A 12392-nucleotide genomic window follows, 5' to 3' on the forward strand; every position below is an offset into this window, starting at 1 on the left:
GAATGAGAATGAAGACTTCCAGAGCTCGGGCGTGGAAGGCCCAGGAAAGGCACCTGCTCTGAATGGGAAGTAGGCTGACTTCACCTGCTCTGAATGGGAAGTAGGCTGACTTCACCTGCTCTGAATGGGAAGTAGGCTCACTTCACCTGCTCTGAATGGGAAGTAGGCTGACTTCACCTGCTCTGAATGGGAAGTAGGCTGACTTCACCTGCTCTGAATGGGAAGTAGGCTGACTTCAGGTGGCAGAAGGCAAACATTAGCAACAACAGTGAGACTGGCGACTCTGCCTACAGTTAAGGCTTGAGTGCGTTTCCCAAATTCCATGTGCTGCTCCCATTGGAGCCATATTGAGGGATGAGAGTCTCAGAGGGAGGTTTATGATGAGTGGATTAAGTCATCGATGGTTATGGACTAGTAGGCTATTGTGGGATGGCTTTGTTATGAAAGTGGGCTTGCATTTGTGGTATTACACTATTCCTGGGAGATGTGAGCCAACACTTGAGTCATAAATATAATTTGTTGTGTGCATGTTTAACACCACTTATTAAACCATATCACTGTTAGCTACTTATATTATCTCTTAATAACTATGCGCTCATTAAGAGACCACATCTTGTTTATCCTTTTAATTTTTAGCACATAGCCTATAGACAGCTACTTAATTCTAGTTAGTGAATGGGTGACTGAACTAACTAACAATGCTGGAGGGATGATTCATATTTTTAAAAAATGTAAATGCTAGAGCCGAAAGGTTTTTTTAGAAGCAATTTAGTCTAATCCCATCATTTATAGAAAGGAAATTGGGGCTCATGATGGTAAGACTAAAGTCACACTGTTCATTAGGATGTGACCAACGTCCCGCTCTTGGAAGCAACTGGAAATTGTTGCAGAACAATACATCAAACTGCAAGTTTGTCTTATTTTTCTGTGTGGGGTTTCTTTTAGGGGGGTGATTTTCCTTTCTTGGTTCCGCCTTTTTAAAATAAATTTTTAAAATTTTATTTTATATATGAGTGCTCTGCATATATGCACGCATGCATGCCTGAAGAGGGCATCAGATCCTATTACAGACAGTTGTGAGCCACCATGTGGATGCTGGGAATTAAATTCAGGACCTCTGGAAGAGAAACCAGTGAGTGCTCTTAACCACTGAGCCATTTCTTCAACCTTCTTGGTTTCTCGTTAGCCAGACAGATTATAATGTCCTTGATAATCATCAGTATTCAACTATCTCGCCATTCCAGAGAAAGGTAAACCCATGGTGAAGTGGTGGATATGGCAGTATTAATAACCATCTTCATTCCCCAATTCCGTTTGAGCTCCTGCTCAGTGTGGTTGCTCTTCAGATAGAACAGGGAATGAGAGTGCAAAGGCTAAATTTTCTGAGTGTATGAAGAAGTCAGGGGTCCCTTCCTGTATCCAACCCCACCCACAAGATGGGTGTTTTAAAACCAAGGGAACTGGGGCCTGATTATCCTTACAACTGCTCGCTCAGTCATGAGGCAGGAGCTGCACCTGGGAAAGCAGCAGAACAAGCCAGAGCTACCAACCTCACCCAGCATCTCGCTCATTAACAGGGCTGCCACTCAGAGAGAAGTGAACAATTGTCGCTGTACCAAACTAGGGAACACACAAGTCATTTGCCTAAGGAGAGAGAGGCCCGCTAAGTTCACTCCAAAACTCTTCCCAGAGGTGCTGATTTTATTTAAAAGAAACCCAGGAGGGCTGGAGAGATGGCTCTGCAGGGCTCCTGATGAAGATTGGGCTTCAGTTCCCAGGACTCTCTCTCTGTAACTCCAGTTCCTGATGATTTAGCACCTCTCCTGCCTTCCATGGGCACTAGACACACATGTGGTGTGCTTACATACACACAGGCAAAACACTCATCATGTAAAATAAAAAAAATTTAAAAATCTTTAAAAGACATTCAGAGAAGTTTGACGCCAAGCACTCTTAAGAGCAATGGGAGTTTGGGTGTGGATGATTAAGAAGAGGCAAATAGGTATCTTCATGAGAGCAACACGTTAAACTATAGACCTGCTGGTTTTCTTAGAGAACCAAGGAAAGGGGTAACTAAGACAGACCCTACCCTGGTTCAAGTAAACCTCAAAGGTTCACTTCCCTTCTTAGAACTTGAATTTGTTTAGCAACACTTTGCAACAATGTACACTTCTGGGCGTTAGCAATACTACCAGCTAGACATTAGTGACGTCTAACACTTGGATGTGATGCCAACAGAGCAGACAACTTAACAAAGATGGGGAGAGAGACAAAGAGAACTCTGTAAAGGTCACTGACTTCCAAGGGCCCAACACCGTGCCTGTAGAAATGAGTCAGAGCTTATGTAGCAGGGAAAATAGAAAGCACCCAAGATCCCATCAAAGTCACTACACCAATGAGCAAGCAAACAATACGAAAGGTGGCCTGAGGAAAGGGGAGAACACGGTGGTTCTCTAGAGACAGAACTAGTGGAAAGGGTGTGTGTGTGTGTGTGTGTGTGTCTGTGTGTGTGTGTAGGAAATTTAATATTGTAGATATAGTTAATGCAGATGAAAGAGTTGATTACATCAGCTTTAACACAGTAACAACAGCAGAATCGTACCTGAGAACCAGAACCTGCTAAGGTACTCAGTCCTTGGGACAAGGTTCCTCAGCAATCAGAGTAGTCCAGCAGTCCCAATCTGCCACCTGAAGCCCAGAAGATTGCTGGAGCATCACTGGCCCTGGTGGGTGACGAAAGCTTGGGAATCCTTGCTCTGGTATCAGCAATCAGCGCAGCAGAAAAGGGGCAGACTGGCTTGGCGGCAAGAGGGAAGCCAAGCAGCCAAAGCAGAGATGGTCTTCCTTCCCCCACATCCTTTTCACTCTCAGAAGAGACCACCCACAATCCAGGTGGGTCTCCCTACAGTCAGTCAAGCAATCAGGACGCTTCTTCAGTAAGATATGCTACTCAGGTGATTCTAATTTGTGACAAGTTGACATTAAAACCAACCACAATACCGTCTTAAACCACCACCTAAAATCTCCAGCTTTAACAGAAATTAAGTTCTGAGCTCTGCAAAGATAAAGTGTGGGGAATAAATGGGGAGAAGAGGCAAACTTTCGCAGCCACAGCTCCACATGTGGCTTCCATGTACATCAGCAAGGACTTGAACAGTGCTGTTAGAAACATACTCAATGGATTGCAGGAGACACGGTTTAAGAAAACATAGGGCCCAGCACTCGGGAGGCAGAGGCAGGCGGATCTCTGTGAGTTCGAGACCAGCCTGGTCTACAAGAGCTAGTTCCAGGACAGGCTCCAAAGCTACAGAGAAACCCTGTCTCGAAAAAAACCAAAAAAAAAAAAAAAAAAAAAAAAAAAAAAAAAAAAAAAAGAAAACAGGGGAAAAAACCCTGCTTCTCAGACTCTTAGCTAAGACAAATGAAGAAACAGAAAGGGTGGTAGCCACAGATCATAAAAGAGAAATTTCCAATGGAAAGGTATAAATTACTGAAGGAAACCAAGTGGGGATTCTGAAGACAGAAGGGATGAGAACAGGAATGGAAATGTCAGTAGAGTTCCATCAGTTCATTCAAACAGGATAGGTAAAGAATTGTAAACCTGATGACTGATGGATGAAGATACACCATATGATAATAAAATACCGTAAGATGACTGGGGTGGGGAGGAGGAAACATGGAGAGAGCCTTGGACTCAGGAGAGACATTAAATACATGAGCACATGTGTAAACGAGTGCCAAAGACAGGAGAGAAGCAGAAAAAAATACCTGAAGGTATTATGGCTGGCAATATATATATAGCATCTTTAAATCCAAGACTCTAGAATTAGTGCAGGGATACATAGCTCAGACACATCATAATTTAGAAAAGAATCCTAAACCATGAAAAACAGAGAGAGGCTCACAGCCTGTTGTTCTGGACCTGAAGTAACGGGCATTAGGAGGCTGAAATGCGCAGCCAGGGATCTCACAAGACAAATTTCAACCAGGATTTTATGTTCAGACAAACTAGCTTTCAAAAGCAAAAGTGGAATAAAGACTTGCCAGGGAATTAACTGTGAGTAATTGTTGCCAAAACCACTAAAATTTTAAAGCAAGTCCTCTCTCTCCCTCTCTCTCTCTCTCTCTCTCTCTCTCTCTCTCTCTCTCTCTCTCACACACACACACACACACACACACACACACACATACACACACACTCACATACACAGACACACCACACACTTCAAGGGTACTATAATCTTAACTATGCAATTCTAAAGGATAGTGTAAACACATATTCATACTTTCTTAACTGACTAGAAGACAGTAGTATATAACAATATGCATTATATTTTTAAAACATACAGAAATATAATATTTGACAAAGAAGCACAAAGTAAGTGTCTGGGAACAAAGCTGTATGATACTTTCTTCCAGAAAGCAACTGAGACCCAAAGTAAGGAAAAAAGAGATCTTAAAATGAGAAATGAGACTAATAGCATATACCCTAAAACATTCTCATTCTCCTTCATCCTCTGAGCTTATTACAAAGATGAATTTATGAATATTGACAATAATAATAATAAATGAATTGAGGGATCAAGTAAGAAGAGGAAAAGGACAAACGAGAGGAAGGAAGACAATGGAAAGTGGTTAGAGATACACAGGAGGTGAGATTCTAAGTTTCTTAAGTTAGCATTTTCAATGGGATTCTAATAAAACAGTTTATAAAAGATAGGCAGAATAATAGAAATGAACACACAAATCTAATTATGATCAATAATAACTGTGAATGGATTAGGCAAGCCAATAGAATGGCAAATATTGTCATGCTGGATTTAACAACACAAGGTCCACACATTTCAGGCTTAGAGATAGAAACAGAATGGAGGAAAATGAATGGGGAAAAAGTTACACTGGGCAAGCAAGACTAAGGAACATTAACGCTAGAGAAAATGCTTGTTAAAGTTAAACTAGAGGAGAAGAGCAGACAGAGAGGTGACAGACAGCGATAATGGTAGATAATAGGTGATCAGTATCAACAGAAAAGAGTCGATCTGAAATATGCAACGACTTTGGCTATTTCTGAACCTCACAAGAGAGACCAAAATGAGTGAAGTAAACTGCATGAAAGAGAGAAAGCAGTGACCGAAGAAGAGCTGAAGCCCACGTCCCCTGACACACAGAGGAAGCATGCCACCACCAGCAGCAGAAACATGCTCCCAAGAGCATGGTCCCTTTTCTACTCCAATGTCCCGTCTACACGTATAAACAAATGTACACTCCACATGTGAAAGAAAACGTGACACTTGTCCTTTCTGATTCTGGGCTGTTTTTTGTTTTTTTAATAATGATCCCCAGTCCCACCCATTTTTCTGTGACTGTGATATTCCATTTTCCTTTGCAAGTAAATAAAATCCTATTGTGACGATGACCCCATTTCATGTCTCGGCACCAGACTCCCTTCTCACATCCTTGAACATGTTTAGTTTCTCTGCTTCTTTTAACGATAGCCAGTCTGACAGGGGTGAACTCGAATCTCAAAGATCCTTTAACCTATGTTTCCTTGGTGGCTAAGAATGGCCGACTGCTGACCGTGTTTGCCAGCGGCTACCGGCCATTCACATTCCTTCCTGTGAGGCCCATCTAGCCGCTTCATTAGCCTATTTATAGCCTGTGACTTGGAGGGCAGGGATTTCAGTTCTGGAGTTCATTCTAGATTATAGATACTAGTTCCCTGTCAGGTTTATAACTGGTAAAGACTTCGTCCATTCATGAGCCATCTCTTCCCTGGGTGAATCTTCCCTTTGTAGAAGGATTTTCATTCATGCGATCCCATCTGCCAGTTCAGGTCTCAGGATGATTTCCCGTGCACCTGGCGTCCTGTTCAGAAAGTCATTGTCATATCCCGGTGTTTGCTGGTGTCTTCCTCTTGTAGTCCCAGGGTTTCGTGCTGAACAGGTTCTGTATAGTCTAATGTGTATTGTTCATACGTTTGTCAAGGCTTAGGCAGCAGTAGCTGTATGGGTTCAGATGAAAGCCTTCTAGTCTGTTCCATCGGTTTACACGTCTATTTTTGTACCAGTACCATTCTGTTTTCATGATTACAACTCTGTAGTGTAGTTTGAGGTCAGACTGTGAGGCCTCTAACATTGACATTTCCACTTAGGGTTGCTTTGGATACTCAAGGTCTTTTTTCTTTGAGGGGGTGTCTTTTTCTTCTTCCATAAGAATTTTAAGATTGTATTTTTTTAGTTCTGTGAAGACTGTGGCTGAAATTTTGACTAGGATTGCTTTGAGAGTCATGTTTTCAATCACACTATTTTCACAATACTGATTGCGCCCGGTCCCCAGGAGTTCATAAAATAAACATTAATGGGTACAGAAGATCCAACAGGCCCACAAGCCATAGACGTGAGTATAGCAACACCAAAGAAACCAAAGTCTAGCAGGGAAAACACAGAATACTAAGACTCCATCTGGCGTCTTGGACTTGTAATGGAATCAACAGAACCCCCAAAGGCTTAGGTAGCCCCACCACTTCTTCCCTCTTCCTCTCAAGCCCCTCCTCCCTCCTCTCCCCTGCTCTCTGCTGCCTGTAGCACACAGGGATTCTCATCTGAGCCAGCTATCCTCCTCCTCCTTCTCCTCTTCCTATCCTCTTCCTCCTCTTCCTATTCTCCTCCTCCTCCTCCTCCTCCTCCTCCTCCTCCTCCTCCTCCTCCTCCTCCTCCTCCTCCTCCTCCTCCTCCTCCTCCCTCTTCCTCTTCTTCTTCTTTTTGAGACAGGGTTTCTCTGTAGCTTGGAGCCTGTCCTGGAGCTAGCTCTTGTAGACCAGGCTGGACTCAAACTCACAGAGATCTGCCTGCCTCTGCCTCCTGAGTGCTGGGATTAAAGGTGTGCGCCACCACCAACTGATGAGCCAGCTCTCTTCTATGCCGATAGTTTTCCCAGCATGCATTCTGGCATCTCTAACATCAGGGATCTGCATCACAATTCAGCTTCACCTTCACCTTCACACCTTCCAAAAGTGGCTGGTCAAGGATTCCTGGTCTTGGCTGACACCACGCAGAAAGACTCCATGACCTCTCCAGTCTCACATTTTCATGCCTGAAATACCACTGCCATGTCGGCGATGTTGCCAAATTCTGCTGCCAGCTGCGGTGTAGCCTAGCCCCTTTGGGCTACAGCTGTACAGCTGCGGTGTAGCCTAGCCCCTTTGGGTTACAGCTGTACAGCTTCTCCGCGCTAACCCGGGAAACGGCTTCCCTAGGCAGCTGTGTTCCAACATCCGGCCAATCCTCAGTTTGGACTTCCTTTTTTGAAACGAATCTGGACCATCAGGAATGAGCCTCCAAAGGTGGGGGTGGGGGTTGGGGTTTGCCCTCCTGCCCCCTTCCTGTTCCAGTGCAGTGCAGAGGTTTCCTCTTCTCTGGTGTTGCTCTCATGAACACTCACAGACACGTCCTCAGCAACAGCCTGAATGCTCTCCTGTCTTGAACTTTCTTCTACCAAACAAATTAATCCATTGCATTTAAACTCAACGCCACTCCTCAGGAAAACTGGCAAAAACAAAGCTAGATTCTTGACCAAATATCACACAAATGGTCCCTTGGCTTGTTCCTGATGAATCCTTATTCCCCTCTGGAACCTCACGATCCACTGTCCACACGTTCACTGTCTCAGGGTTCTTATTCTCCAGTGGCACCCTAAGCTCTGCGGACAGAACCAAGGGTTTTCCTAGGCTGTGCTTCCAAAGCCTCTCGCATCCCCCTCAAATCAGCTGCAAAGGTCTGGGGGTCACATGGTCAGGCCTATCACAGCAATGGCCACACTTCTCATTACCACTTTTCTGTCTTACTTTTCCTGTCGTGGAAAAATACCCAGGGAAAGCAATTCAAAAACAGAAGGCGTATGTTAACCCACAGTTCAATGTTATAGCTCATCATGATGGGGAGAACCCAGCAGCAGGAGCAGGAGGCAGCTGGGCCAGGTCATCCACTACCAAGAAGCCGAGGAATGAATGCTGTGCTCAGCTAGCTTTCTCCTTTTTTATACAATCGGGGCTCTAAGCCTGGGAATGGTGCCACCCACCTTAGTGTGGGCTTTTCCACTTCAGTCGACCTAACCAACATAATCCCTCTTAGGTGTGAATAGAGGTTAGAACATCTGTCACAGGTGTGCCCGGGGGTTAAAACAACCCTCACAGGTATGCCCAGAGGGGAAAATCACAAGTCACAGATGTGTACCCAGAGGGGAAATCACACCTCACAGGTGTGTGTACCCAGAGGGGGAATCACACCTCACAGGTGTGTACACCCAGAGGGGGAATCACACCTCACAGGTGTGTACACCCAGAGGGGGAATCACGCCTCACAGGTGTGTACACCCAGAGGGGGAATCACGCCTCACAGGTGTGTACACCCAGAGGGGGAATCACACCTCACAGGTGTGCCCGCAAACTCATCTCCTAGGTGATTCCAGATGACAATTAACACTGTCACACAAAGGAATAAAAAAAAACCCAGGACATAAAAGTTTTAAAAAAATAATTTAAAGTCGAAATACTATAGAATTTTAGCAGACAGCCAAAAGGAGAAATGCAGGGTGCTAAAAGAATAATGAAAAAGAAAAGGGGAAAATCTAAAAGAAAAAGATTGCCCAATAGGAAAAAAAAATATGTGTAAGCACACTTAGATAAACGTATGACAGGAAATAAAAACTGAGAACATAATTTAAGGAATGGAGTAAAGATACTATTATAAGCAAAGAAAAGGAGAAATGAGGAAATAGAAGGTGCAAAAATAAATAAGAGGGAAAAAAAGAATGTAAGAAGTGTAAGTGCCGCTCCCTCTGTGTTTTAAAATTGGAGACATCCTAGTGTGTTCAACTGGGTGAAAGGTGAGCTGCTGGAACTTGTGAGCTCCTGCCTGTCCTGAGATATGCTGGAGCCGAGCCTGTGTTGGATCCATGTCTGATGTCTTTCTTGGTTGTCTTCACCTTTTCCTTTCCCTTCCTTGAGCAAGGGATGCTCTGCTGGCCACACTCAGATTCACAGGTTGTGTCCTGGACAGGATTTCCCACCCTCCTGAGACTTCCCAGCGTGTATCCTGTGAAGTGGCTAACGTTCTGGCCATGGGATGGCTCCCTGTGTATTGGGAGTGCAGGAGGCCACCACAACAGTAGGATCTGTGCACATGGCCCTGCCTTTGCACTTTTAAAATCTCATGGGCATTAGTAGCCCTGGGGAAAGGATACGACTGTGAACATCACTGGAGCATCAGGTATCAGCGGAGAACTTCAGGTAGATAGCTGGCTCCAGAGGCTGGTCTACCTGTTGACTTCAGATTCAGGGCTATCCAACTCCATATTATTCGTTGATGAAGTCTGCTCCCAGGCACCAAGTAGACTTCCCTTCTGTCCCCCAACAACCTCTTCCACCCCATGCATGTGCCCACGCTTCCTAGAGAGCTGTGACTGGAGTTGTTTTGGCTTGACTTTCTTCTCGGTGCCCTACCTATATGCTTTCCCACACGTTCCAGCTGATTTGTTACTCCTCCACAGGTTTCTGAGGTTCTTCCTCTCTCTGTGCCTGGCCATTTGTCTTCATCCTAATACAGCTCTACAAGAAGATGGCTGCTAGTCCTCCATCATACCTGGACATTTAAGGTAAAGTTGTAACTCAAAAACTTCTGAATTACATAAACAAGTAAATTAGGTGAATATGTGAGTTAACATCTCACTAAAGTTTTTAAAAGTATATATTTAGTGTGTGTATTTATGTGTATTTGCACATGCACACCACAGCACACATGGGAAGGCAAGGGGGCACCTTTCCAGAATTTTTTTTTTTTTTTTTTGGTTTTTCAAGACAGGGTTTCTCTGCAGCTTTTTTAGAGCCTGTCCTGGACCTAGCTCTTGTAGACCAGGCTGGCCTCGAACTCACAGAGATCCGCCTGCCTCTGCCTCCCGAGTGCTGGGATTAAAGGCGTGCGCCACCACCGCCTGGCACCTTTCCAGAATTAATTCTCTCCTTTCTCTCCTTCTGCCAAGAGGGTTCAAAGGATCAAACTCAGGTTGTTAGAGTTAGAGGCAAATGCCTTTACACTTTGTTCCCACCCCACACCCTTTTAAAGCAACAAGACAAAGCAAAAGCAAAACAAACAAAACCCTACCCCTACCCCTATCCCTACCCCTATTCCTACCCCTACCCCTAACCCTACCCCTATCTGTCATTGCTCAAGAAATTGTCATCCAGGAGCCTTGCTAAACTGTCTCTGATGTTACAGGAATTTGTTTACCCCAAATCGTTTATACTTTTCAGAGCAAAATGAATGTAGTCATGTGTCTTTGCTGAGCACTGAATTCTGAAAGGACAGAAATGGGGTATGAGGAACACTACCGGGCAATCTGAAGGGAGCATACAGTGTTCCCAGGTGCCTGTCTTCTGCCTTGGACTCCCGGTACCCTTCTTGCTTCCCTGTGAAAGGGAGGAGGCATTGATCATGTCTGCTTCTAGGCGGTGGTGTCAGTCGGCTTTCTGTTGCTGCAATAAATACTAGAGAATCAAATAGTCATCTAATATATAAATTGTCTCCAGTCATGATCAGACAGAGCATCACTGTTAAGTTTTTGGTGGGTGATCCAGATGACAATGACCGTGGCTGAGTAAGACTACTCACTTCCCCTCCAGGAGGCAAAAGTGAGCCAGAAAAGGCCTGGGTCCCACAATCCATTTCAGGGGCATGCCTTCCAGTGACCTGGGTTCTCCCAACAGACTCTCTTAATGGTTGCACCATCAAACAATGGTACCACCCAAGGAACGATCCTCTAACATGAGGGCCTGGATGCGACTTAAGGTCCAAACCACAGCAGTCTGCTCTGCTACTGATCCTTGAGCTGTTCTTCTTACCCACCACCTCTAGTCCACCTATCAGTCAAATCTGCTGCTCTTCACAGCCCCCAACCCAGGGATTCCAGTCTCTCAAGGAAGTGTGACCACCTTCTCTTCATTGGTTTATTAGGGCTGCTATAGCAAGCACCACAGAGTGTATGACTTGGCATAGCTCTGAAGGTCTGGATCAAGGTGCCAGCAGGGTCAGTTCTTTACAAGGCCTGGAACCTGCCCATGCCCACCTCCTTACTTAGTCAACTATCTCTCTGTCACCTTTCTTAGTTGTGGCTGTGTATCTTTGTTACTTTTCTACTGTTGTGACAAAATAATGTCTAAGGCAACTTAAAATAAAAGAAAGGTTTATTAGGGTTTACAATCTCAAGGGATGAGTCCATCACCATCACAGCTGAGAAGCACCAAGGTAGTTGGCATGGCACCTGGAGCTAGAAGCTGAGAAAGCACATTTCAAACCACAAGCAGGAAACAAAGAAAACTGGAAATGGTATGTGACTTTTAAAACCTAAAGCCCACCTGTCCCAGTGACATACTTCCTCCAGTGAGGTCATACCTTCTAAACCAACCCAAAGAGAGACACCAACTGAAGACCAAGTATTTAAAATCCTAGACTATTGAGGGGATAGTGCATTCAAACCACCATGCTGGGGTCTCTAAAAGTCACATGGCCTTCTTTCAAGGTCACATGACCTTTCTCTCTCTGTTTCCCCCTCGTAACCATTTTCTGTCCTCTGTAAGGACACTAGTCTTTGGATTTGGGGCCCACACACTCATACTTCTAGACATTCTCTCCTTAATTATATCTTTACAGAACTTTTCCTAATGATCACATCCCAAGGCTCATGGTTGGCATGAGTTATTGGGAAAAGGTATTGAATCCACTGTAGGGGATGAGTGAATGCTTCCGTTTGGGGTCAAACCATAGCATCACAACACAAAATAAGTGGTTAATCATACTTCTTTGAAAGTCTGGCAAAAATAATAAGAGCTACAGAATGGTGTAGGACAATTCTATATTCTGTCAATTATGTTTTAAATAAACTCTGATTGGCAATTAGCCAGGCAGGATGTATAGGTAGGACAACCAGACAGGAAGTAGAGATGGGGCAAGGAGAATAGGAGAATTCTGAGAAGCAAGAAGTTCCCTAGGCAGTCCTGCCCAGACCACGGAAGAAGAAAGATGTGACCTACCCCTCTGCAGAAGGTACCGAGCCATGTGGCTAACATATACAGGAATGATGGGTTGATATAAATTATAAGAGCTAATAAGAAGCCCGAGTTAATAGGCCAATCTGTTTATAACCTAATGTAGACTCTCTGTGTTATTTTCTTTGGGATTTACCACCTGTGGGAACCGGGCAGGACAGAAACCCCACCAAATAGGCCCTCATGTTATAACAGAATGCAAGGAGAAAGCAACTGTATGTCAATTGGAGAGTCTTTAAGAAATTAAACCTGCCATAGCCAATGCCTCATGGGAACTTAAGCCACGTACTTCAGA

Source organism: Arvicola amphibius, chromosome 9, assembly GCF_903992535.2.
Source record: "Arvicola amphibius chromosome 9, mArvAmp1.2, whole genome shotgun sequence".
In the NCBI taxonomy this organism is placed as follows: domain Eukaryota; kingdom Metazoa; phylum Chordata; class Mammalia; order Rodentia; family Cricetidae; genus Arvicola; species Arvicola amphibius.